The 27,894-nt window shown below is 48.9% G+C and overlaps 1 protein-coding gene across 4 annotated transcripts in view; it reads left to right on the forward strand.

Moving 5' to 3' along the window:
• The window catches only part of LINGO1 (leucine rich repeat and Ig domain containing 1), a 515,304-nt gene that overhangs the window by 251,301 nt on the left and 236,109 nt on the right, over positions 1–27,894 (forward strand). The window contains exon 4 of one of the 4 annotated variants that reach the window (XM_089781970.1): positions 18,738–18,835. The exons of the other annotated variants lie outside the window; for them this stretch is intronic. The gene's annotated coding sequence lies outside the window, so the exon portion shown is untranslated. The remainder of the gene's footprint in view (positions 1–18,737; positions 18,836–27,894) is intronic. 4 annotated transcript variants of the gene reach the window in all.

Raw genomic sequence — 27,894 nt, forward strand, 5'->3', positions numbered from 1 at the left:
CGGCTGTGCCTTGTGGACCTGTGTTTGATGGCTGGAGTTCAGGCTGCACATTGGTTGGAGATACATGGACTAGGAATGGGAGGTAGATGAGGTTAAGCAGTTGCATTTTTTTCTCTGCCTCAGAGTCACGCAGGTACAAGGGCTGATGGTTTTACAGGAAATGGACCCAATAAAACATAAATATCCTAAACCATTCTTTATATAGATTTCCAGTAACGTGCAGCCTGAGCAGAAATCTTGTTGGTAGGATGAGGCATAACGATATTGTCAGTGCGACACTTGGAGGATCTGCATAACCCATTCCTGGCTTTGCTACTTGTGCAACCATCCCAAACGCCTTCAGATAAAACTCCCAGAACACAGCAGAGAGCACACTCCTGTAGTTAATTTGGGGATTATGTATGTATGACTAGCTGGCTTTGAACTCCTAAACTCTTCAGATCCGTTTCTGCCCTGGAGTATGTGGGCATGAATCTTATTGAGGTTAGTGGGATTTGTGCCTGCTTACCACAGGGCCTGATCTCTTGCAGAAGGATACACCAGTGGCTCTGGCTCGGTTATATTCTCTAGCAGCAAAATCTTGGATTTAACCAATAATCTCAATGCCAGAATAACCTAGCCAGTCTCAGGGTACCTATTCATAGAAACTCATACATCTCCCTCTAGCTGTGAGTTTTATTCGCCACTGCACTCCTCTGTTTCATATTGCTTTAATGCCATTGAAATTGGTGCTGTCAAATAGGGCTAAGAACGGCAGCGAACCAGGACCTATGTACATATACCCATATGTATTAATATTGTAAACGCAGCTCCATAGAAATCAATTTGTGCATTTCCACTGCAGCGAATTTTGTCCATAATACAGCCTGCTTTTGTTTCGATGACAGGAGTGGCAAAATATCCCCCGGGAGTTAGAAATGATGCCAAAATTATAACAATGCCCTTTGGAATTGTTTCAGAGTCAAGGTGGCTTTTCAGTCCTCGTGGTGATATTTTACCCAGGCTGTGCTAAAAGGATCACTGTCTTGAATTTACCCATTTCTGTTGATGCATTGAGTAAAATGGTATATTCCCCCTAGCCCGGCTGCCCATTTTGTTTCCAAGCGGCATGCCGCCACTGATCATAGGCAGCAATCTGTTTGCCTGTTGCTGTGAATTATAGCCTGATATTGCAGAATATGAATGGTCAGATGGGGCAGTTTCAATCAATCATCTGCTCTCGCTGACCTGTTATTATTTCATGATTGATATTCCAAAGGGGGATTATTATTATGTATATAAATATTCTGCATATAAATAGAATTTGAATGTTATATTATGGTTCCTATGAAATGCAGCTGTGGCTTATTCTTATCATTATTTTATTAGCACCTAGAAGTCCCAGCTGAGATCGGGGCCCTATTGTGCTAGGTGCTGTATAAACAGAGTGTAAGTGCCTGTCTCACAGAGTTACGCTCTGGGATCTATAGCAGTAGGGTAGAACTTGGGCCCAGGTTCAGATAACAGGCTGTGGCTGCCTGTCTTACCCCCCGTGCACCCGTGTGTCTGTCACATACAATACAGGCTATGCCTACGCATGCGATCAATACTGCAACCACGCACAGCACTCTGGCGCATCTCACTTGTCTTCAGAGGAGCTGCACCTTTTATGCTCCCTGAAAAGGGAAATGGCAAGTCTGAGTGCCTGATGAAGTTGTGTGGAGCTGTCAGCATGCGACTGGAACACAACGTCCTGGGGTGTGGTTATTTATTCATTCTAAGTCAAGCAAAGACTCAGGCTGGTGGCTGTGGCAGTGGGAGGCTGCTGTTTGGTTCCTGATGCAGAAGACTGGTCGTATGTGAGTGTGCGTGAAGAAAAGGAGGCAAAGAACAAGGGAGGATCTGTCTGTGAACTGACACATGAGAACAAAATGCCTGACTCAGTGCCTCAGTTTTGAGATCTCTCCCTGTCTGGCTTTGTCTTTGAGTCACACTGCATGTCTCCTGCTCACTCGCGCTGCTTGTCTGCACCCGCTCCGCATGCTGTCTCCTCCCCTGCTCTCTGTTCCTCTTGGACCGCACTTGTGGGACTCCAGAGGTTTAGACCCGTTTGAGCAGAGAATCCAGGGCATCACCTTTCATTCACCTAAGGATCATAGAATCTTAGAAACGGAAGAGACCTCAAGAGTCCCCTGCCCTCATGGTAGGACCAAGCACTGTCTAGTTCATCCCTGACAGGTGTCTATCTAACCAGCTCTTAAATATCTCCAGTGATGGAGATTCCACAAACCCCCTAGGCAATTTATTCCAGTGTTTAACCACCCTGACAGCTAGGAAGTTTTTCCTAATGTGCAACCTAAACCTCCCTGGCTGCAATTTGAGCCCATTGCTTCTTACCCTATCATCAGAAGCCAAGGAGAACAATTTTTCTCCCTCCTCCTTGTGACACCCTTTTGGATACCTGAAAACTGCTCTTATGTCCCCTCTCAGTCTTCTCTTTTCTAAACTAAACAAGTCCAATTCCTTCAGCCTTGCCTTGTAGGTCATGTTCTCTAGACCTCTCATCATTTTTGTTGCTCTTCTCTGGACTTTCTCCAATTTTGCCACATCTTTCTCGAAATGTGGTACCCAGGACTGGACACAATACTCCAACTGAGGCCTAATCAGTGCAGAGCAGAGAGGAAGTATGATTTCTTGTGTCTTGCTCACAACACTCCTGTTAATGCATCCCAGAATCACGTTTGCCATTTTTGCAACAGTCTCACACTGTTGACTCGTGTTTAGCTTGTGGTCCACTATGACCCCTAGATCCCTTAGTATGATGGCATGTGACTTTTCAGGCTGGTTGAATGCAGTAACCATTAGATGGGTTGTGGCTCTTCAAGATTCACCTGGGTAGCCACGATTGTCAAAAGCGGATTAGTGATTCTGGGTGCCTGAGTTTTGAGAGAGATTTAAACTGTCCCTGATTTTCAGGAAGTGGTCACTCAGCACTTTGGGTTTTGGTCCTGCACACATTGGTAGCCATGGTAAAGCTCCCGTGAACTTTAACAGTGCATAAGAATGTAAGAGTATGTCTACACTACAAAGTTAATTCGAACTAACTAACGTTAGTTCGAATTAACTTTCATAGGTGCAACACTAGTGCTCCGCTAGTTCGAACTTAATTCGAACTAGCGGAGTGCTTAGTTCGAACTAGGTAAACCTCATTTTACGAGGACTCAGCCTAGTTCGAACTTACTAGTTCGAATTAAGGGCTGCGTAGCCCCTTAATTCGAACTAGTGGGAGGCTAGCCCTCCCCAGCTTTCCCTGGTGGCCACACTGGGCACCACCAGGGAAACTCGTCTGCCTCCCTCCCGGCCCCAGAGCCCTTAAAGGGGAACGGGCTGGCTATGGTGCCTGTGCCAGGTGCAAGCCTGCCAGCACCCAGCCAGCAGACCCTGCACCTGGCACGCCATGAGCCAGCCACCCGATGCCCCCCAGCCCTCTGCCTCTTCCCGGGACCAGGCAGGCGGCTCTCGGGAGCCTGGCCAGGACCGCAAGAGGCGGGCACCCGCCTGGTCTAGTGCGGACATCGTGGACCTCATCCACGATCTCCGCACTAGGCACAGGAAAGTGGCCGTCTAGGGCAGGAGAGCTGCCAGCCTGGCCACCCAGGAGCAGATTTGCATGAAAATCAGGGTAGTCCACTGAGACTCCCGACCCTGAGCCCTGAGCTTACAATGGCCGTACTGGGTCAGACCAAAGGTCCACCTAGTCCAGTAGCCTGTCTGCCGACAGCGGCCAACCCTAGGTACCCTGGAGGGGATGGACCAAAGACAGTGACCAAGCCATTTGTCTCGTGCCATCCATCTCCAGCCTTCCACAAACTTTGGGCAGTGACACCATTCCTACCCCCTGGCTAATAGCACTCCATGGACCCAACCTCTATGACTTGATCTAAGGGTATGTCTACACTACCCCGCTAGTTCGAACTAGCGGGGTAATGTATGCATACCGCACTTGCTAATGAAGCCCGGGATTTGAATTTCCCGGGCTTCATTAGCATAAGCGGGGAGCCGCCATTTTTAAATCCCCGCTGCTTCGAACCCCGTGCAGCGCGGCTACACGGGGCTCGAACTAGGTAGTTCGGACTAGGTTCCTATTCTGAACTACCGTTACTCCTCGTGAAACGAGGTGTACCGGTAGTTCAGAATAGGCACCCTAGTCCGAACTACCTAGTTCGAGCCCCGTGTAGCCACGCTGCACGGGGTTCGAAGCAGCGGGGATTTAAAAATGGCGGCTCCCCGCTTATGCTAATGAAGCCCGGGAAATTCAAATCCCGGGCTTCATTAGCAAGTGCGGTATGCATACATTACCCTCCTAGTTCGAACTAGGAGGGTAGTGTAGACATACCCTAACTTCTCTTTAAACTCTATTCTAGTTCTAGCCTTCACAGCCTCCTGCAGCAAGGAGTTCCACAGGTTGACTATTTGCTTTGTGAAGAAGAACTTTCTGTTACTAGCTTGAAGCCTGCTACCCATTCCTTTCCTTTGGTGTCCTCTAGTCCTTCTATTATGGGAACTAATGGAGAACTTTTCTTTATGCACCCTCTCCACACCACTCTTGCTTTTATAGACCTCTATCCTGTCCCCCTTCTGTCTCCTCTTTTCTAAGCTGAAAAGTCCCAGTCTCTTTAGCCTCTCTTTATATGGGACCTGTTCCAAACCCCTGATCATTTTAGTTTCCCTCCCCTCTCCCAGCCTCTCTCTTCCCCTCTCCCACTTTTTCCCAGTCTCCCCCAGTTTTGTTCAATAAAGAAAGATTCTATTTTGGAACACACGTTTTCTTATTTTGTACCTCAGGAAGGTGGGCTAGGGAGGGGTAAGTGGAAGGAGGTGAGGGAGGAATGGGGTACGAGCCCCCGATGGGGAGGACTGGGCTGGCTCTGCGGGCTTCTCAGGGTGGAAGCTCTCCTGCAGCCCCCCGATTGCTCCCTCCCCCCGGATGGCAGCCTGTGGCAAGTGCAGCTGGACTGATGGCCGAGTGCTGTGATGTGCCAAGTGTGGGCACTCAGGGCACTCCAAGCCAGGACTGCTTTGCAAGCGGGGAACCCTGAGAACTATCTGTCCGGGGTGGGGGTCGGGTCCCTTTAAGCACAGCCCTTGGCTAGCCTGAGACAGCAGCTCCACACTCAAAGTCCTCATCTGCTGCCCTGCCGGCACTGCTTCCGGCCATCCTTAACCTCTATTCAGGGTCCACTCTGTGTGGACATGCTAGTTCGAATTAGCAAAACGCTAATTCGAACTAGTTTTTAGTTCTAGACGCGTTAGTTCGAATTAGCTTAGTTCGAATTAACTAATTCGAACTAAGTTAGTTCGAATTAGCACTGTAGTGTAGACATACCCTAAGAGATGCCTTGCGGGGTCAGACTGCAGTCTAGCCCACCATCCTGCCTTCTGACAGTGGCCTGGAGGAGAACAGGTAATCATCAAGCAATACATCCCCTGCCACCCATTCCCAGCGCCTGGCAAAAAAGGATTGGAGTCTCTCAGGACCTTCATGGTGCCTCAGATTGGGTGGCCAAACTGTGACCCTCCCAAAATCACTAGACAAGATGGGTCAGCCATTGTCTCTTTGCAGGCTGCATTGGGAGGCATCTCTCAAAGCCATTTTCAGAGATCCCCGCTCAGCTTACGAAGTAGAGTCCCGAGAAGGAGCTTTAGGGAAAATGGCCTGTTCACTGCTTATTTTAGATTTACATTTTTTAAAAATATATAATAATTTCCAGAGTTTAGCTCCTGAGCGCGTGTATCCCACAAATTGCCAGGGCAATAAAATAAACAAGTTCCTAGCCAGCTCCTCTAAACACTTTGAAAAATATGTACCCATTAGGCAAGGCAATAATAGGGTTCACAAATTATATAGATTTTAACCTCTGATCATTCAGACTGAGTTCTTCTAGAGCAAGCCTTAGCATTTCTTCCAGTCCTGTACTGAGCCCACTAACTCAGAGTCGATCTAGAGTGGGTCGTTGAGAAAGACTCGGAATGTGAGAAACCTTTATGCCAGCACATAAAAATCTCACACGCACTGAAGAACAAAGTCAAAACTGCATTTGTAATCAATTTTCTTTCCAGTTCTAGTAGAGACATAGGGACAGAGTTTTAAAGATATTCAGGGTCCATCATCTCTGCCTGTCTTCTTCTTTAAGCATCTGAATACTTTTAAATATTCCTCTTTCAGAGTCTAAATTCTCCACGGCTATATCTACAAGGCACGATTATTTTGGAATAAATTGTTCTGGAAGAAATACTCCAAAATAGCTTATTTCAAAATAGCACGTCTGCAGTACAGGAAAACCTGGAAATTAGTCCAGACAGGCTCCCCCAGTGTGGAAGTGTGACCTCGATTTAGAGTCCCAGGAAGCACTGGGGTGTAATTACTTTGAATGGCCTTGGGGGGGGGGGGAGGAAGGTATTTCGAAATAGCAGCAGTGGAGCATCCATACTACTGCTATTCTGAAATAGCAATTTTAGAAGAGGCATTATTCCTCATGGAATGAGGTTTACAGAAGTCAGAATAAGCCCATTCAAAATAATGAGCTAGCTGTGTGGACGCTCGCATAGTTATTTCGGAATAACACTGTTGTGTAGACATACCCCAAGGGACACAGGAGTAACATTAGCCGTGTGTGTGATCCCAGGGACTTCAAACTGTTGGCAGGGATCAAGCCCCTGGTTATTCAGTCTGAAAACAGAATAAGGAAATACAGATTATTCTTCGGATTATAGCATTTTAATACCCACCAGACTCAATAAAGAGCTAAGCCAAACCTGCTTTTTAGATTCAACAGATTATTCACTAAACAGTCAAAAACAATTAGGCCTCTCTTGGTATGATAATAAGTAAACATCAGATGTATTGCTTTTTCAGATCACAAAGTCTCAATACAAAAGATCAGTAGAAAACTAAGTAGAAATGGCTTTTTATGGGATTCAAATTCCAATTAAATTATAGAAGATTATTCAACAAGAAAAGCTTACAGAATGAAGCCTTGGTTTATGTATTAGAAAGTAAAATGCAAATATGTTGCTTTCCAGGTCACAGAGTTTGAAACCAAAAGACAAACTTACCATAAGTAAAAGTGATTTCATTCAAATTCTAGGCGAATCGATTAAAGTATCCGATCCTCAACTGAATTATTCATTTTTCATCAACAGACTTATTTATTCCTTTCTTTTTCCTTAATTTGTGTATTCAGTAATATCACTGCTTTGTTAGTCATGAGAAATACTTTTTAGTATCCTTGACGAAGCAAAATTCATCAGGAAAAAGAACTGACATAGAAACTCAGAGAGGATAAATATTTTCGTGCAACATACGATTTTTTTCCCCACCATAGAGTGATAAATTTTAAAGCCAGAAGGGACCTCTGTGGCATTCTAATGTGACATCCTGCATCAAACTGATTTTGTACATCAAGCCCATTAACTTGTGGTTGAGCTAGAGCATGTCTTTTAGAAAGACACCCGATCTTGATGTAAAGATTTCAAGTAATGGAAATTCCACCACATCCCTCCATTGCTTAATTACCCTTGCTGTTAATTAGCATCTTACTTCGTTTGAATTTGTCTAGCTTCGGTTTTTAGCCACTTGATCTGATTGTGCCAGCCCATGTGGGTCTGGATATTTCTGGGTAAAAGGCCCTTATAATAAATCTTTCCTTTTGATGTCCCAGCATCAATCTCTACTGAGCTAAAGAAGACTCAAAGGTCATGAAATGCGTTCATATCAGTGGATTAGAACCAGCTAGAAATACTGATACTGAAATTTTGTGGTGAATCTTGAAATGTTTTAACTTTAGGACTAAGTACCTGTAGATACAGAACTTTAGAAGTCAGAGATTTGTTTAATTTACACACTGGCAAAATTATAGCACCTTGGAAATAATGTGTAAAACCTCAGTGTTTTAAAAAAATGGTTCCATGAATTCATCCATCCTTCTATACTAATGAATTTGAACTTTCTTCCTTGGGTTCTAATTGGGGGTCATTTTCCCTTGCAGCTGTTAGATAACTATCTCCCATTACAGCCTTCTCTTCCCTAGATCGGTAACATTGGATCCAGTCCTGCTAACGCTACCAGGCTGGGATGCACACTGCCAGGAGTCGTCCCGTCAACTTCAGGGAGCCTGCACTATAGGCACAAGTGACGGTTTGCAGAATCGGACTCCCTCATTTGTAACTGAGCTTATCTCAGGATCAAGCCAGGCAAATGCCTTACCAAGTGACTGAGCTGCTGCTAAAGCAGCTTGCACTAAGGAAACCTTTGGTGACCCAAGAACATTGAGTGGGCAAAGGAAAGGAAAAGATTTATTAGCTAGTGGGTGGGGATTATGATGGGGATGGGTGAGAAGAGGTTTTCTTCTTCTCAGACCTCCCACTCCCATCACTGTTGCTGGAGTGGGCACTGCCACCCATCTCATGTGCTTTTTGCTTTTTTGCTGTTTCTTTGGAGAGAAATTTGTTATCCCCTTTGTCCCTCTCTAGAGCCGAGGAAGAGGAGGGTTTGCCATTGTAGCATGCATGTAGGGCAGAGGTGGGGAAGAGAAGAAGTCAGGGCTAGCTCTTGGGACAACAGCGCACAGAGAACTAGCTTGGGGTGACAGCGTGCTGGACACTAGGGATGTACAAACTTTTTAAAAACCCAGGAACCATGTAACCGATGGAATTACAATCAGTTACACGGTTAAATGCTTTGTGGACTGCTGGCTCCGTTGGCTCCCGGCGGCTGCCAGCCCCACAGGCTCCAGGCTCCCAGTACCACCAGACCTATGGGCTCCCGGAGGCTGCTGGCCCCACCGGCCCTGGCTGCTGGTGCTGCTGGACGCATTGGCTCCCTGCGATGGTTGGCAGTTTAACCAGAAAGGCTCATGCTTATCGGTTAACAGGTTAAACTCTTCATCCCTACTGGAAACACGAGAGTCCTAAGTAATGAGTAAGAGTCCCGAATCATGCCTGTGACACTGGGAGCCTATAACCCCGGGTAGCATCTCTGGCCTCAGCAGACAGACTTTGACTTTAACCATTCTGGGTGAGGTTAGGAGAACGAAACTCTTTTGCTGTGTGAGTGAGGGACAATCTCCTTCCAATCTGCCTGCTCTCTCCTCCCTCCTCCCCCCCCCCGCCCCAAGATGCTGGTCTCCTAGTGGTGGTTGCTTTATGACTGAGGGCTAAACTCCCTGAAATGTACCCACTCATCTTTCTGGAACCACCCCCGCCTCCCCGAGGTCCTGTCATACATTGTGCATGATGGGAGCGGGGGGGGAGGGCTTCTACCCTCTCCCATCCCCTGGCTTAGCCTGTTACGCATGCAAGAAAGATGTCTGCTGCTCCCTTCCATGTGTCAGGCTAATGCACTTTGTCATTGCACACCAGAGCCGGATTGCAGGAGATTGGCTAATGCAGCACCAACCCTCCACCCCTGCCACCCATCAGAAAACTCCAAAGCCACCAGTCTTTATGGTGAAGCTCAAGTATAGTGCTCACTTTAATAGCTTTCCTTGCTTGGGAATGCTGCATCTTGAAAGGATGGTCCACCAGGGAGGCTAAATATGTCACTAGGATGCTGGAATCATAGGCTGTCACACCGTTAGATGGCATGTTAGGCACAGCAGATTCGGACAGTTCCCGTGCGTTGCTCTTTCCTCCTGGCTGTTCTGATCAGTCGCAACAGTGCAGTCGAGTGTTGGCAAGATCAGACCCCAGGGAGACATGGAGAAACAGGCTGAACAGGGCTCTTCCCCTCCCCACACACCCACGCTTTGCAGCTCAGTTACTCCGCGTTGGCTGGAGGGAGATTGCAGGAGCACGTTCAGGCTGGTTATAGTCAAAGCCCCATGTTCAGTAGAGTACATTAGACCCAAACTAGGCAGGAGGGATCCTGTATTCACAGGTCCTTATGGAGAGGCCCTGCCACAATTGTCAACCTGTATTAGAATCATAGAACACTAGAACTGGAAGGGACCTCGAGAGGTCATCGAGGCAGGACCCAGCACCGTCTTATCCCCTACCTTAGTGTACTGCAACCAGGACACCCCTTTCTCCCCGTTTTGTTGGTTCTGTTCTGTGTAGCCCCCAAATGGTCCATGTGATGGAGATTTTTGTGTAATAGTTTCCTGGGAGTAGTTAGGGGAAGCTGGAGGTTTTGGCAGCTGCCTGAAGTCCCCATCACCCAGGAATATATTGAACATGGCTTTGGTGCCGCTTCTGTCCTGTCTCCCCTCATTCTGCCCATGGGCAGAGCTGTTACTGGGGAGTATTTGTACTGCAGAGCAAGAGTTTCTTGTATCTCCAGGGCAGAGCGAGATGCATCTCCGGGTATGCCCATGCTGCCAAAAAACCAAAACCAAAACAAACGGGTTGGGCAATAATTTTTGATGGGGGGGCTACCCCAAGAATTTGGAAAGTAGTCGAGGGCCACACTCTTCCATGGTTTTAATGGAGGAGGTGCAGGAGTTCTGGGATGGAGGTTGGGTGCAGAAGGGAGCTTGGGGTTAGAAACTGGGGTGCAGCAGGGAGAGTGGGGTCTGGGAGGGAGTTTGGGTGAAGGAGGCGGTTGTGACCTGGGGCATTGGACTAGCCAACTACTCACTCGATGATTTAAAGAAACTTTAATGCAGAGAAGTGGCTAAATGAACAAATAAGGGCTGCGGGTTTCTGATCACTGAGATCTCTTACATAGATATGCAGGAGGGGGCAGAGTGTTTGGGTATGTGGAGTAGGGTGGCATGACTGGGGGGCAGAGGCTTGGGGAAGGGAGGGGCTCGGGTAGCAGAGGCAGGCTCTGGCCAGGAGACTTACCTGAGTGACTCCTCACCAGCATCCCAGCACATTTCTCAGGCAGGCCGGCAGGGCTATGTGCATGTATGAATAACTATGAGCTGGAGGGGAGGGAGCGTGGTGCAGCAGCTCCCATGGGACAGATTCTGGCTACAAACCAGCCAATGGGATTTTGCTGGGGGCAGGAGCACCACCTGAAGTCCCCCCGCCCTCCCAGTTTTTAAAGAGAAACAGCCTCGTAGCTGCTTTTCTGCATGGTATGCAGGTGGGGCGAGGCAAGCAGGAAGACTGACCGAGGCTCCCTGCTGCATCCGCGGGCCGGATCCTGTGGCTTGGTGAGCCAGGTCCGGCCCAGGGGCCATATTTTGCCCATTCCCGACCTAAGAGGAAGAGTGTTCTTACCCTTCACTCTCCCACTTCCCTGGTCCTTCTCACACGACCAGAGAACAGCGATACCTGAACTCCGGAGATGCAAACAATTCAATGTTTATTGGGGTTTGCTTCCAGCAAGCTTTAATCCAGTTTCCTTTCCTTTTTCCCTTGTTTTTTCCTCCTTACTTCCTGTTTACCTCTAATAGATATAGTAATAGTGTTGGATATACCTTAATCATTCCAACCATTCTACTGAAATTGAGCTAACCAACCCCTAAGTTATTGTAACATGATTATCTAACCAATTATATCCTACCACCTTAATTGGTTTACACCCAGCAAAATTCATTATACAGGAGACGGAATCAATCAAAGAACCAGACAGAACCAGACAAACAATAGAGAGATGGGGAGCATACCAACAAAGCAATAAAGAAATAAGGATTTCACAACCCCAGCTATTGATAAGTGGGTCCTTGCCTTTAAATCTTCTAGGCTTGTCCCTTTATCAGGAGGCAGTAGATTGGATGCCCTTTCTAACAGCGCCAAATTGCCTTATTTCAATATGTCATGTTTGGAATGTGCTCTATTTCAATATGACATGTTTGGAATTTTGCTTCTTTCAATATGCTGAGCCAAAGGCCTTAGCTTAAGAACAAGGCCTTGGACCATCACACGTGAGTAAACTGTGATTTTGATTTTTTGTTCATACTCCCCTGTAAGAATGCACCTAAATTCTTCAAGTATAGGCCATACAAAGCAGGCCTGGATATCTGTATCCTAACAGCATTTGCGATACTGTTTTTTTCATGCTCCGTCTAAGAATCTAAATGCCTCTGTTACTCTAGGGGGTTGGGTGTCCTCATGAAATGTCCTGTGGGCAGAGTCAGTGCCATGAGCTTTCCTTCCACATGCATTCCTTCCCAGCCCCAAGCAAACATGCCATGAGAGGGGGAGGAGAGCCACAGGCTCCTAGTAGGGAAGCCTCTGGGACGAGAGGGAGTGCACTGGTGGGCTGCAGCGGGCATGAGAGAAGTGGGGATCAGCCCCTTGGTGAAGGAGGAGCAGCCGCTGCCATGGTGGAGGGCTGGAGAAGAAGAGAGGTGAGGAGTCCTAGGGGCAGAGAGCAGCCAATCAGCCAGCACTTGTGCAGAGGAGGGATGGGAGAGCACCCTGTTCAGTGCACCGAGGAGAGAGAGAGAAGAGAGCAGGTGTGAAGGGAATGGGGAGAGGTGCCGCGGTGCCCTAAGACACCTGTCCGCACAGGGAGGTGGGGAGTGGCACAGGGCTGCCTCCTGTCCATATTTTGCAGAGTCGGCCCTTTCTGAGGTAGCTGGCGTGGGAGATGTGGAAGGGCGATCGGCCCACACTGCCAACCGGCCGGTTTTATGAGCTCGGGATCATTCCAGATGTCTCAGTTCTTTGTGCCTCCGAGGTGGCTGCCCTGCTGCACCATGAAAGAGAGAACGGAAGGTGACCGCTCCACAGGCCCCCCAAACACTGCTCTGCGGTGGCACCAGACAGCCCAGACATGCAGCGGCTCCCCTCTCCGCCCCATTTCACAAGTGGGGTTTGCAACCCGCCTGCTTGGCCATGCCTCCCTCAGGGAAGAGCCCCAGGGCTCCCTCGGTGGGGACGTCTCCTCCCCATTCTGCCTGGCCCAGTATCTCCTGCTCTCCTGCTGCATCCTCAGCGATTGCACTCGCCCGGTCTCAGGCCTTACCGGCGAGGCTTCCTTGCCCCAGAGAGCTGAGCGCATTCGTGTGCACTGTAGTAGCCGGTCATGCCTGGGCCGGGGAGGCCATGTTGGATCTATAGGCTGGCTCTGGCCTAGCTGAGGTTATGTCCTTAGGGGAGAGCCCTGGGGAGATGCTGCCGGTTCTTTGCTGCATCGTGACCCTCAGCTGTGACTCTGATCAGTCTGCTTTGTGGGGAGGGCCTGCTGGCAAAGGGACTGAGCGTCCTGCCCATAAGGTGAATGCTCGTGTGACTGAGGGGCTGGATTGGCCACTTTGGGAGTGGAGGCCTTGTCTACACCTGCATTCAGCCCTGGGGGGAGCTGCTCCAGTGCAACTCCTGCTGTCAGCCTGGTTTACACCAGTGCAATGTGACCGCCAGTCATCTCTCTGGGGCCACTTTTGCGGGAATGGCCAATGGGAATCCCTGTGAGGGGCCATGCGGCCTGGAGAAGAGAAGCAAAGGAAAATTCCCTGGCAGCGCTAGAGACAGGGGGGATGGGAATAGGCCATGCAGCCCCCGAGCTCCCAGACGTCGTGAAGGCTGCAGAAACACTCATCCTCCCATTGTGCTGCTCAAGCTTTTTTTATCTGGCGCTTGTCACTGAGCAGGGGCCTGTTTGGTCCTGCCTGGGACATATCGAGGGCACAAGGAAACCTTTGCTGGGGCAACCAGATGGAAAGAGGCACAGAGACTGACAGGCCACGGAGAACTGGGAAGGGCTGGAGCCTGCTGGCGGGTGGGGCTGGAAGGAGGGAGGATGGGGACTGAAGCCAGGGAGATACAGAGGAGGAGGAAGGAAAGAGGGAGGAAGGGGAGAGAGGGTTGAGGCAGGAGGGCAGGGGAGTGGCAGGAAGGAGAAAGGTAATGTGAGGAGGGACAGGGCAGGCAGGGGCCAGAGGGGAGGGAGGTTTCCCCTCTCTCTGTTCTGTGTCTCACAGCAATGGCTGAGCTGGCCACCCGAGCGGCCCCTCTCCCAGGGTGACGTGCTGTCAGAGGGGCTTGGAGCGGCACTGAGAGAGCAATGTCAAATACATGGCGGAAAGGTCAGCGGAAGGGGCTGCTGCATTGACCGTGGTCACGTGAAATATTGAATTCCGTCTCCGTCTGAGGACAGCCCGTGGCCCAGATGAACGATTTATGCCTGAGACAGACACACGGGGTGTGGGGCAGGCAAGGGACTCGTTGGCCCCCAGCCCCTTGAAGGGTGCCGGTTTGAGCTGCTGCCTGTTTCTCATCGCTGAAAGGTGGCCGCCGGTTCATTATCTCACCCTCACTTGTTTCTATTCGCAAATTTCCCCTCTCTGGTGCCTTTATCACTACGCGGAGCCCCCTTGGCGAGTATCGGCCTTCCTAGGCCCCAGCGCAGTCAGCACTGGGGCAGGCCACCGGCCCGGCAGCACCGTCTAGGCTGCTGGGGCCCATGTCGCAGCTTGGGCTCTGAGGGAAGCTACGTGCAGTCTACTTATGGGTCCATAGGGGAGGGGGTATTGATGAGGGGCACAGATAGAGTGACAGTGCAGGAGCGCCCTACCCCAGAGCACCTGTGATGCCAGCAGACATGCTCCCATCCCCCTGGGCGTGCCACGGAGGGCACTGGGGTGTCCAATACTGGGGGAGACCCTGCCCTCGGTGGCAACACACCAGGGTAGAGTCCAGTGTCAGGACTCCTCTGTGCACGTGGGACAGTTAACATGTGGGGTTAGGTGTCCTGCTGGCCGGAGAGAACCTCCCTGTTCTCTCACACAAGTGTTGGCTTCTTTGGATTGTTCTTCTGCAAACGGTTTTCGTGCCAGGCTGCTCAGCTGCAGTGGGTGGTGTGGCTCTGCTGGTGCAGGGCACGGGGACACCTTTAGTGCCAGCAATCTCACCTGTGAATGCTGGGGGTCCAAGCTCTGTTCACACCCCTGGCACTCCCTGCCAGCGAGCCTGCCTTCTCTTGTTTGTTTGGAAAGGTTTGGGAGCCGTGGGGAGGGGCCTGGTTGTTACTGAAAGTTGTCAAAGCCTCTCTTTACACCCCAAATAGGCAGAAGACAGTGGCAAACACACCTTCCTCTGTGCAATCCTCTGTCCTCACTCAGCAGCCTCTAGCTGAGGTGGCCTAATTAGCCATGGGCCTCCTGGTGACATGGCCAACAATGGCCCTTAGTGATGCTGTGGCCTGTCCACTGGAAATGAGGCTGAGAGTCCGGCACAGTTTATACCAGGCCACGGAGCAGCTGTCAGGCAATAACGACAATTAGTCACTGTCCACCTGGGCTGGATCTAAGCCGCGACCAAAAGCTTTGCATCCCATTTCCCAGTCCCCAGCCCTGGCACCTTCTGCACAGAGAGGTAGCTGGTACCGGTGTGTGCAGTAGATCAACCCACAAATGTGCGGCTCCCTCCGGACTGCACTTTGGGCTCTGCCTCCCCTTCCAAAACCAAACACACTCGCCTCACTGACATCCGAGTGGCTCTGCTTGCTGCAGTGTTAAGCCTTGATAAATGCCTTTAATATTTAATTGGTCTTTAAAAAACATAAATAGCTGTGATATGAAATGCAGCCTCTCCGGCAGAGGGAGGCGGGTAATATATGCTAGCTCACCACCAATGGCATTGTGCACACACACGGTGTGTGGCTTGGAATCTCGGCTCCGTGAGGGATTGGAGTTTGCTCGTTTACGCTCATGAAAGCAGGGAACGGACAGCCCGGGCCAGAGCCCTGCCAAAGCTCTCCCCACCCATTGGCTCTTCGTCTGCAGCACCCCCATGCTCCTCCCCAGACTGCAGTGCCCCGTGCTGGGCCCTGCCATGGCACAGGCTGACAGTTGTGCCAGAGTCCTCGGCTGCAGGGTGACATTTTACAAGTGGGTGACCCAGAAGTCTTGGGTCCTCTGGTGCCAACTCTGGGCTGTGTCAACTCAGCAAGTGAACCCCCTGCACCATATCTCCGAGCCTGGGCGATTGACTCAGGCTCCAGGGCAGAAAACACCAGTGTGGACGTTTGGGCTCTGAACGCCAGCATGGGGAGAGGCCCTGTGAGCCCGAATCAATTGGCTGGGCCCTGAGACGTGTCCTGGGTTTCTCGGCAGCACAGACGGACCTTGGGTTACTCACCCAAGCCTCTTGGCGAGGGAGGGCCCTCCTGCTGCCTAGCTACAGTTCCTTCAATTTTCTGGGGCCGTTGGACCCTTTGCCCCATCTCGGCTAGTGGAGCACAGGCCCCCCAGGCACCCCAGCAAAACAAAGCATTGTGACTGTTCATTTGAATGGAAACCACTAATCCAGGGTTGTTATTGCAAGTCTTCAAGTGGCGCCTCCAAGGCCTACCAGAGATTGGTCCCCTGCTGCGCAAGGCGCTGTACCTAGTAAGAGCAGGTCTCCCGGAGAGCTTGTAATCTAAATAGGCAGGCTGTCCTGGGTGGCCCTTGGAGGGGTTGGGGCTCAGCTGCGCCAGCCTTTACTTACCTTCCTGGGGGAAGAGATGCAGGGAATGGGGCGGGGGACTCAGAGCAGCCTGTGACTGGAGAGAGACGGGAAAACAGGGAGAGCAGACCTTGGGGGAGGCAGAGCTCTGTCAGGGGAGTGCCCAGGAGGAGGCGCTGGGAAGGACCCGGGCAGTTTTGCATGATGAAGGCAGAGAATCCAGCTGTTCTGGGTTCCCAGGTCTGGACACACTTAGGCTGTGTCTAGACTACATGGCTCCATCGATGGAGCCATGTAGATTAGACAGATAGGCAAAGGCAAATGAAGCCACGATTTAAATAATCGTGGCTTCATTTAAATTTACATGGCTGCCACGCTGAGCCGACAAACAGCTGATCAGCCTGCTGCTGCTAGGCTAGAGGCTTTAACGATTCCGTGCTAGAAGCAATTGACTCAGACTCACTTTGAGGCCTGGACTCTCTAGCAATTAAAATCCCCCCCGCCCCCGATCTATGTCTGACTCCACAGCTGCCAAAAAGTGGGCATCATGCCGTTGCCAGAAATAAAACCTGGACATAATCCATGCAGCCTCCACTGTGCTTCTGAAACTGTCTTGCCTGCACAGGAGGCCCTCACACTCACTCATGCTCAGGCCTCCAACGTGAAAGGCTCAAGCACGTCACTTCGCGCTGCCTTGAAGAACCGTCTGGCTGTTAATCCTTGTAGCGAGGTCCCTTCAGTCCTGTCTACCGACACCCCAGCTCTGAGTCTCTCCCCTTGAGTCTCTGGCCCTCTCTTACAGTCCTGAGCAGCCAGTCCCACTGACGCTCCCCGCCTTGCCGCTCGGGCCGTTACGGTTTGGCTCCTGGCTCGGCCAGGTTGGTCGCTTGCCATTGGGTTGCTCCGCTCGCCCCTTGGGGAAATTCCGTCGCAATCGGCGTTGGCGTCCTGGGCGTCTGTTGCCCCTGGTGCCCCCAAACTCGCCTCCTCCACCTGCGAGGGATGAGAACACAGCCAGACCCTGCTCTCCTCCCCCCTTTTGCTCCCAACTGCCTCTCTTTGGAGCGTCCCGGCCAGCATCCCACCCCAGTACGCTCAGCGTACCGGCTGCCCCCTCCTGGATCCTAGGGTCCTCCTTCCTGGCTCCCAGCTCTACCGTGCCTGTGCTGTTGACCAGCTACTTGCCTTCCGTAGCGGTGGCAGCATTCTCACAGCTGGCGGGTGCCACCAGGCCACCGGGGATTGCAGGGGCTTTGTCCCCCCCTTTCCCACCTACCACCTGTGTCCCGTGCCCCCCAGCGCTTGCGCCGCCAGTGGGCTGTTCACTTTTCGCGGCAGCCACGGCTGCGTCCCTACAGCTGCCGGCACCAGCCGGCCAGCTGACTTGAGTGCGGGGATCGGCTTCCCCATCACAATCCTGAGGAAACAGGGTTTATAATAATCGTTGTGTCATGTATCTGTACCTCCCAGTAATAGGTAGAGATGAGACATGGCTCCGACATGTGGCTGCGGCCAAAGACAGACAATCTCACGCATCACTGGCGACTGCCCTCTGACGAGATTTGATGATGGCCTGAGGGCTCTGCACATCAATGATGAGGCTGCTGCTTATTGGCTTGGCGAACTTCACATGCGGGGAGCAGGAGACAGAAATCCTGGATCCAAACACCACAAAAACTTCAGATTTAAATCCAGCTCCAGATCTTCATGGCAACACTAGTGCTTCTGGGCCAGATCCTCAGGGGGTGTAAATCAGTGTAGCTGCACCGACGTCAGTGCAACATCTGAGGATGTGACTCAATGTACACAACAGGCCGAAGCCAAATCCTAGCTCCAAACACGCCAGGAGAGCTGTGAGAATAAATGATTCCCCCCTACCAGTCCTGTGGCAGTTCCAAAAAATTGGGGGTGGGGGAGGAATTGTTTTGGGTCAACCTGAAACCAAAATGTATAGAACTTTTGGTGAATTTAAAAATCGGGAAACTGTACAATTAGGATTGAGCAAATCATTTGATTACTTTTCAAGCAATTTGAACACTTACTTAATAAAAGCAAAAGAAATTGGGAAAGTCAGGCTAGGTTGAGACTCAAGTACTTTTAAACTAAGCAAGATGGAGTCTTAGGGTTGCAGATACTTTCACAAAAAATACCGAACATGGCAGGAAAAAAATTGGTTGAGCAAAAAAAAAAAGACCAAAATTGTTGAGGAAAAAAAGGGGAGGGGCAAAGTTGTTGGTCAAAAAAATGCACACAAAAAAAGAGCCACTGCGCCTTTAAATCCCCATGCTTCCCGCTCTGCCTGTCCCCGCCAGATGTGGCAGGGGAGGAATGTCCCAAGCGGCCTTCTGTCTGAGAAAAATAGAAAATACTGGACATTTTACATGACAGGTATTTTCTGGGTTTTTTTTTTTTTACAGGACAGAGGCTGCAAATACTGGACTGTCTGGGCCAATACCAGACACCTGGCAACCATATGGAGTCTTCTTGATAGCCCACTTCCTCTGCTCTGTGAATGGTGTGTAAATTGCTTTGTGAACCTAGCCTACCAAAGTGAAATGTTTCTCTTCAGAAATGTCACCATCAGCCATTTAGACGTGTTTCAACATTCTTTGGACCAGAACAATTGACTTTGAATTTGACACACACGTGTGAAACGTTTCAGTCAATCCAAATCTGCAATTTTGGCGGAAAAAAAAATTGCTCACCTCTACAGTCCAGACTTTGAAAGATTTCAGATCTAGCCCCAAAGCACTTGGCACAGAAGATGCTACACCTATGTGAAACTAGCAAGAGAGATCGAGTTAGCCACATTTGGGAATTGTACCTACTTCAAAGAGAAGAGTGTGGAGGGAGAGTAAAACAGCTGTGGGGTTAGAGGCATCTATAGACTAAAACAGAAGGAAAAACTTTTCCACCCTTTTTGGAACGTCACTTTGTAAGCGAAAGGTTAGTTCAGTTTTTATGAGAGAGGCATAGGCTTGGGTTATTGCCCCAACTCCTTTAGCTGGGAAGGAGTGCATGCAGCAGGGCACAGTCCTTTATAATCCGCCCGTATCCTCTTGTCTGATTCAGTGACGCCAGCATTAGTGTTGGGCGAACCTCAACACGTCTAGAGGTTCAACTTCAATCAAACAAGCACTTAGCACCCAAATGTTCAGATACTTATCTATTAACCTGTCGTGCTACCTCTTCAGTCTGTACAAGTGGGCTGGAGATGGAGAGAGAACAGGTTTTATGATGAAATTTCCGGTATCACTTATTTTCAGGTTGGAGATGGCCTATTTTTGTGCTTTCTCAGAATTCATTCATTGCTCATTTACCCATAGTTCCCACATAGCGGCGCATGAGCTAATTATTCCTTATTCTAAATGTGGGGAGATGCTGCAAAAACCTCAGACAGTCCTGTAAGATAGGTGTTAAGAAATGCTCTTGAATAATGATCACCTGTTTTCATGCTTTCTCAGAATTCGTTGGCTTTCCGTTTTCCCATAGTTCCCACACAGAGATGACTGAGCTAGTTATTTCTCATTTTAAATAAGGGGAAACATGGCGAAACCTCCGACAGCCCTATCTGATAGCTGTGAGCACACGTTTTTGAATAACAATCATGTCTACTTCTAAACCTGGCCAGATTTTAGATGAACAAAGGCAAGGGGATAAATGGAAAGTCACTTTTTTTGAAGAAAAGATTGATCTGACTTTTTGAGCATTGTAGACGGTTCAGTTCCAGTGCTGAGCGGAAATCCAGTTCGGGTTTTATTAGAAATGAATTGAGGAGGGACCAGGATCTGATGCAGGATTTGGTGCATAAAAGCAGGAACTGTCTGGATTTGGGTTCCATTTGATCCAGATAGCCATAGTTAAGAAACCTCTCAGGGTAGGGAGTAGATATTCAGATGTAACGTTCTGGCCTCATTGCATCTCTATAGAGACAGACCAGGGTGAGTTTGCCAGCCCTGCTCTGTCACATGTTTTGTTTTGTGAAGCTTCCCATTTTACCCAACACTTAGGACAGTGCAGAGGGGCTGGCTCAGGCAGGAAGCTCCTGTTTTGATCCATTTCTGGTTCTAAGTCCGATCTGAACAGGACTGCCCAGCGTTTGCCTCTCTCCAGGGTTAGGAGAGGAATGAGCAGGCAATGAAGACCACAAGAAGAATGGTTTGTCAATAATTGCTGCCACACAGAGGGAATGGTGCAGGAAGAGACACTGGCCATGGTGGACAGCGCCGCATTTCAAAGTGGGTTGGTGCTCAACCCCAGGGCCTGTCCACATGCACATAGATCTGCCCATGCTTTTGCTTTGAGGCGGCCACCGCATCATGCAAACCACTCATTACATCTGCAAATGCTGGTGCCTTCCAAAATTAATTTTTCTCTTGCCCTCCCCCCACCCCCATACGCACCCTTTTCAAGAGGCTAAACATTTTGGAGACTCTGCACTGGCCTATTATTCACGAAGCCTCCTATCTCCCTGCTTCAGGACACTGCATGGATCCGACCAATTACCAGCTCCCTTGATGTATAACACCATAAAACCCTTAACCTCATTATAGAAAATTTCTTTTGAATGGCCTTTAAAAACCATCTCATTACACAGGAAGAGCTGTAATTACCTTTAACAAGACCGAGATATTGCATGAGCGAGTATGTTTGGGCTGTCAAAACAGCAGCAAGGGGAGTTTGTCTGAAGCAGGTTTTACCACCAGGGTAAATTCTCTCCCCTCTCTGTCTTTTCCCCTCAGACTTCCTCCCTGCCCCTTGTGAATGTAGCTGCTCTGGGTTGGGCGGTTGTTTTTTCTTCTGCAGTTTTGCTAGCGTGGGTGCGCCCTATTGGTTTAAAGATGCGTGAGAAAGACACTGTAATTACTTAATAGCATGTGACTGAGTAGTGCCGGAGTCGTTAAGATCTGGGCTGGGGAAAGGGAGGAATGGATGATAGTTTCTGAGGCATCTCTCAAACAGGCCTCTGTAGTGTGGAGAGAGGAGTGAGCAGCTAATGAAGAGCTGCACTATTGCCGTAGCAACTGAGGCCCAAGGAAAGACTGTGGTAATGTCAGACTTGCAGGTAGAACAGTGCTTTGCCCCGGGTTATGTCAGTGGCCTGGGTGCTCTAGGGCCACCATGCCCAAGGTTCGTTTGCCCACCCATAAAGAATGCCAATCCCCTGCCATGATCTCCACAGTGTGTGGGGGGTAGAGCTCAATGGGGTGCTCTGCTCTCGCGGGACCACAGGTAGGAATCCCTAGATGCGAAACAAGTTGGCACCCAATGTGGGCCACTCACAAACAGCCTGCCACACGAAAGTCATTCCCTGAGACTGCAGAGCTGCAACCCTGGCCCAGCAGCGCTGACCCCGGCAGCCATACCCCAACCACACTCTGGCTGCCACCACTTGGTTACTACTTGCAGGGTGACCCCAACACACTCCCTGCCCTGAATTGTCCCCAAAACAGGTGCCTAGCCCTCTCCTGGGAAGTTCAGATAAAAAAGGTCCCTTGTCTTGGGAAGAGGTCAATATGCTACAGTTTGCTATTTTCACTGGAGTTACCAAACAGCTCGATTTAACCACAACATTGGATTCGTTTTAATTAAAAAACAAAACAAGTTTATTTAACTACAGAGCGAGGTCTTATGTAAGTATAAGGCATTAAAGCCAGAAATAGTTACCAGAGAAATAAACATAAAACACTTTCTAGTAGCTAAAGCAAAACACTAGACTTGGATCAAGGTAAAATCCCTACCACATGGTCCCAGCAACAGGGCTGGCCAAATCCTCGGGTCAGAACGGTACACTTGTGTACTCCAGTCCCACTTGGAAATGCATCTTCCTGAGGGCTATCCTGAGGTAAAGTTGCTTCATGCCGTGCAGATAGAGACATAGGGCGCGTCTACGTGATGGCATTATTCGAAAGAACAAGGTGAGCACCCACGCAGCAAGCCCGTTATTTCAAAATTATTTTGAAATAACAGGCTTCTTATTCCAGTATAATAAACCCTCATTTCATGAGGAATAACATCTATTTCGAAATAGCTGTAGTGTGGACACTCCTCTACTGCTATTTCGAAATAGCTCCTCCCCAAGGCCATTCAAAGTAATTGTTCCCCACTGCCTTCTGGGGCTCTAAATCAAGGGAGTGCGTCCACATTACAGGAGCCTGCTTTGGACTAATTTCCAGGCTTCCCTGTAGTGTGGATGTGCTATTTCAAAATAGTAATTTTGGGAGTTACTATTCCAAAATAACTTATTTTGAAATACTCTTGCAGTGTAGACATGCCCAGAGAGTCTTGTGGTGAAAGATGTTCCATGTGGTTGTTTGCTAAAATACAGATTGCTCTGTGCCTGTCCCCCCACCATTGTTAGTGCCCATTAACTTTGACACCTTTGAGAAGCAGGGTTCCCCTGATCGAATCTTGGCTGATAAACACGTCAGGCCCCATATCAGCGGACGTTTGTACTTTACACATAATGCTGCTACCCACATGCCACCATGGCATTATCAACCAATTAGTTTACCAGTGATACCGCACAAGGCATCAATAGTACAAGGATGGTGGAGGGGGGCACACGGTCCCACTGATGAGAGTCAAAGAGCCAAATTCCCTGCTCCACGCTCTCACATGCAGCAAGGGGTCAGCAGTGAGGCTAACGACATATTAGGGTGCATTAGGAGGAGCACTGCCAGCAGATCCAAGTGATTATTCCCCTTTATTTGGCAATGGTGAGGCCACAACTGGAGTATTGCATCCAGTTCTGGGGGCCCCACTATCGAAAGGATGCATTGGGGAAGGTCCGGCAGAGGGCAACAAGGATGATGAGGGGACTGGAGCATATGGCTTACGAGGAGAGGCTGAGGAATTTGAGCTTATGTAGCCTACAGAAGAGAAGAGTGAGGGGGGATTTGATAGCAGCCTTCAACCACCTGAAGGGAGGTTCCAAGGAGGATGGAGAGAGGCTGTTCTCAGTAGTGATGCATTGCAGAACAAGGAGCAATCGTCTCAAGTTACAGTGGGGAAAGTCTAGGTTGGACATTAGGAAAAACTATTTCCCTAGGAGGGTGGTGAAGCAATGGAATAGGTTCCCTAGGGAGGGCGTGGAATCTCCATCCCTAGAGGTGTTTAAGTCCCGGCTTGACAAAGCCCTGGCTGGGTTGATTTAGTTGGGATTGGTCCTGCTTTGGGCAGGGGGCTGGACTCGATGGCTCCTGAGGCCTCTTCCAACCCCAGGATTATATGATTCTACGAAAACTAGAGCTGTGCAGCTCTCAGCAGGCTGCATTCCCAGGAGTGCCTGCTTGGGGTTCAGGGTGCTTGAGTTTCACCGCGAGTGGATCCTAGAGACTCAGAGGGAAGCCCACCTGACGACTCTGAAGATGGTCTTGCCTGGGGGTCGGAGGTGTTAGAAAAGCTTTGAAGGGCTCTCTCAGTGCATGATTTGCCATCCTGTAAGAAGGACTCAAACCAGGAGCTCAAGCTGCTTCAGAGAGCGCAAAGGTAAACTGAGTGGCTGGCTCACAGCCTCTCCTATAGACAAAACATGGGACCATTTGATGCTCAATATTTTAACCCTTTCTCTGCTAGTTCCCCGTCTGCTCTATGCAGGAGGAAGGAATGTCAGTCACACTTTGAAATGTGAACCTGGGAGAGCGGGGAGAGCTGAAGAGGTTAAGTCGCTTTTTATTTCTGCCTACATGTGACTCAAAAAGCAGATCTTTTTTCCCCAAACAAAATGTTTCTATCCCATCTGTCATTAATGTGAACTTGCTTCTTTGCCCAGATTCACGAAAAACCTTGAAAACTAAACGCTATTTTAAAAAAATCCTAGTATATTTGCCAGAGCTGTGATATTTTCCATCTTTCAGAAGCAGGAGTAACTTTTAACCCTTGCTTTTCATCCCAAATGATCCCACAGCACCTACATAGACAACTATAGACAAATATATCTATAGACCAATACACGAGATCTAGCTAGCAATATAATACCTTGCATCCTTTCTTGTCTTCATCTTGCTGTTCCTTTTCTCTTTTATTCCTCATCGGCTCCTCAGTTTCCCACCCATTATTTACTGAGTGAAGTTTCTGTGCCTGGATAATTTTTTGCATGCTGTTGTAGGTTTAGGGAAAAGGACAAACATTTTTATGAATAAAACAACTGTATAGTAGAGCCTCAGAACTCCAAACCCTTCGGGAAGGGAGGTTGTTCCTAACTGATCAAAACGTTGTGATTGTTCTTTCAAAAGTTTGCAACTGAATAGTCACTCAATACAGCTTTGAAACTTTCTTATGCAGAAGAAAAATGCTCCTTTTAAACATCTTAATTTAAATGGAACAAGCACCGAATCTGTTTCCTTACCTTGTCAAATCTTTTTGTAAAGCTTTCCCTTTATTTTTTTTTACTAATTTACCTTTAACACAGGACAGGACTGAATTTGCTCTTTTAAAAAAATCTCTGTTGCCGCCTGATTGCATTACCTCCAGTTCCAAGTGAGGTGTATGGCTGAGTGGCCAGTTCGTAACGCTGGTGTTTGTGGCTCTGGGCATGTCTACAATAGGAAATTATTTTGAAATAACTAAATTCGAAATAATAACTCCCAAAATAACTATTCAAAATAAGCTTATTCCCCAAGGAAAGCAGGAATCCTGGTTTTTAAATAACCAGCCTATGATTTCAAACTAACGGGCTTGCTAGTGTGGACACTCTGCTTATTATTTCAAAATAAGGGCAGGTTATTTCAAAATAACTGCCTAGTGTAGACAAGGGCTCTGAGGTTCTGCTGTATGTGGAAACGCACGGCCTCCCCACTAGGTGCAGCCACATGAGGAGAGTTTGAGGGGGCGAGGAGTAGGAAGGAAGCAATCGTGGAGCTGTGCTGGAGCAGGAGCCGTCAGCGGGATAGCACACAGTGGGACCATGTGTTTTCCCAGAGACTGTGCCTGGGGCCATATTAACATATGCAGGGCTTTGTCCTCAGCTAATGTCAATTAGTGTCACGCCACTGAGGTGAATGGAGCTTCACTCCACCTGAGCATCCCCCCCTGAGGTCAGCACCAGGATAATTCACCACTTTAGCCATAAAAACAGAACTGAAGTGGGGCATAGGCAGACGCGGAACGCAGCCGACCTCGTTGAAATGGAGAGAGGGACGAATCAGCTGCCAGGGTTTGAGGCTGTGGTTCTACACAGCTTTGGCTTCCCATACCTGAGGCTACGACCTCTGACGAGATGTACGCAGAGCTGTCCTTCAGCAGCCCAGGCAGCCAGGACAGGGTCATATGTTGGAGACAGTAAAATTTGGCCCACAAGTAGCTAGGGTCACATATCTCATTTTCATTGTGAAGCAACTGAAGATCTGGCCCATAGATTCCAGGCAACCAGCTTCTGGGACTTGTGGCTTGTTGGGTGTGTTACACCACAGACGTGTGAAGGAGGTAGTAGAGCCACACAACATCCTTCACACGTCTGTGATGTAACACACCCAACGAGCTCAGAGTTTCTACTCCCCCGAGTGCTAAAAGGATGGAAAGTGAAGACTCCAAGCATGTGCCTAGTTGCTGGTCAGTTAGTTGAGGCTTTTCAAGGTCTATATTTTCAAGGAACAATAGTCTCAAGTTACAGTGGGGAAGGTCTAGGTTGGATATTAGGAAAAACTATTTCTCTAGGAGGCAGGCAAAGCACTGGGATGGGTTCCCTAGGGAGATGGTGGAATCTCCATCCCTAGAGATTTCTAAGTCTCAGCTTGACAAAGCCCTGGCTGGGATGATTTAGTTGGGGTTGGTCCTGCTTTGGGCAGGGGGCTGGACTTGATGACTTCCTGAGGTCTCTTCCAACCCTGGGATTCTATGATTCCATGATATATGGATTTGTACTTACTGTTCCCTGCACAAGTGGCTTTTGAAGAGTCTAGCACCGAGCGGGAAGAAGGGCCTGGACAGAGAAACAAACCTGCTGCATGTGAGCCTGCCAGACTCAAACCCAAGTACTGCCCGTTTGGGTTCTTCTGGAGCATCCATATTGGCATTTGATGAAGATGAGCTTCATGGTCCCCTTCACATGGCTACAGCCTGGGTTTCCCAGGAACACTGGCTGCACAGGGGAGCAGATATAAGAACATAAAAACATAAGAACGGCCGTACTGGGTCAGACCAAAGGTCCATCTAGCCCAGTATCCTGTCTGCCAACAGTGGCCAGCACCAAGTGCCCCAGAGAGGGTGGACCAAAGACAATGATCAAGCGATTTGTCTCCTGCCATCCTTCTCCAGCCTCTGACAAACAGAGGTCAGGGACACCATTTCTATCCCCTGGCTAATAGCCTTTTATGGACCTAACCTCTATGAAATTATCTAGCTTCTCTTTAAACTCTGTTATAGTCCTAGCCTTCACAGCCTCCTCTGGCAAGGAGTTCCACAGGTTGACTACACGCTGTGTGAAGAACTTTCTTTTATTAGTTTTAAACCTGCTACCCATTAACTTCATTTGGTGTCCTCTAGTTCTTCTATTATAGGAACTAATAAATAACTTTTCTTTGTCAGCCCTCTCCACATGATTTTATAGACCTCTATCATATCCCCCCTCAGTCTCCTCTTTTCTAAACTGAAAAGTCCCAGTCGTTTTAACTTCTCTTCATATGGGACCCGTTCCAAACACCTAATCATTTTAGTGATAACTGTCTTCTTCTCCCTGCCCTCAAGCAGAGTCAGCGGAGGGGGCACAGAATCTTTATGGCTGGCATCACAGTTTCCCAAGGATGGATGGGTCAGATTCAGGATCACCAAAACTTGTTGACCACATCTAGGGCTGCCTTGTGGACAGAAGATCCATTTTGCAAAGAATTTCCAGATTTCAAAATGTGACTTTGTTCCGAATCAGACCGAAACCCCAAAACTTCCAAATTCTCCATGAAATGCCTTTCCAAAAATGTTTAGACTGGATTGAAATGATCTCTTTTGCATTTCACTTTTCAAAAAAGTTGTATTACAATAGCACTTTTAAAGCAAAGTTTAAAAAATTGAAAAAAGTCATTTCAGAATGAAAATCCAGAATGTTTCATTGTCCCAATTGACCATTTGGAGATTGTTAGAACTTGTGAAATTTTTTCTTCCTAACTAAAATTCCGGAAACATTTCAAATGTGCGAAGTGTTACAGTTTCAACAATCTGCCTAATCTGATAGGATATGGTTCCATCAACGTTTCTCTGATCAGCTCCAATGACATCCAGAATCCAACCTTCTTGGGGTGTTGTTCTCTCTGACTTGCCTGTCTGCCTATCTGTCCATTTCTGTGGCTTGGTGTCCAGGAGTCGAATGTTCTCCTTGATGCATTTACACGCACACACATTAGGGGGAGACTGAAACCAAGACAGCCGCCTCTTACAAGACGTATAGAAATCTCTCTGGCCCAATTAACATTTGCTTAATGTGCTTTGTCATGGCTGGTGCTAGGGAACAGGACTATCTCCTCTCCCCAACTCGGGTTACTTGCTTTGTGACTTGCTGCTCCATCCTCATTATCAGTGGTAGTATTCCTGTTCCAGTGGCACCCACCATGTGCCACACTGTCCACTCAGAGGGGAAGGCAG

This window comes from Pelodiscus sinensis, chromosome 14, assembly GCF_052426305.1.
Source record: "Pelodiscus sinensis isolate ZL-2025 chromosome 14, ASM5242630v1, whole genome shotgun sequence".
Taxonomy (NCBI): domain Eukaryota; kingdom Metazoa; phylum Chordata; order Testudines; family Trionychidae; genus Pelodiscus; species Pelodiscus sinensis.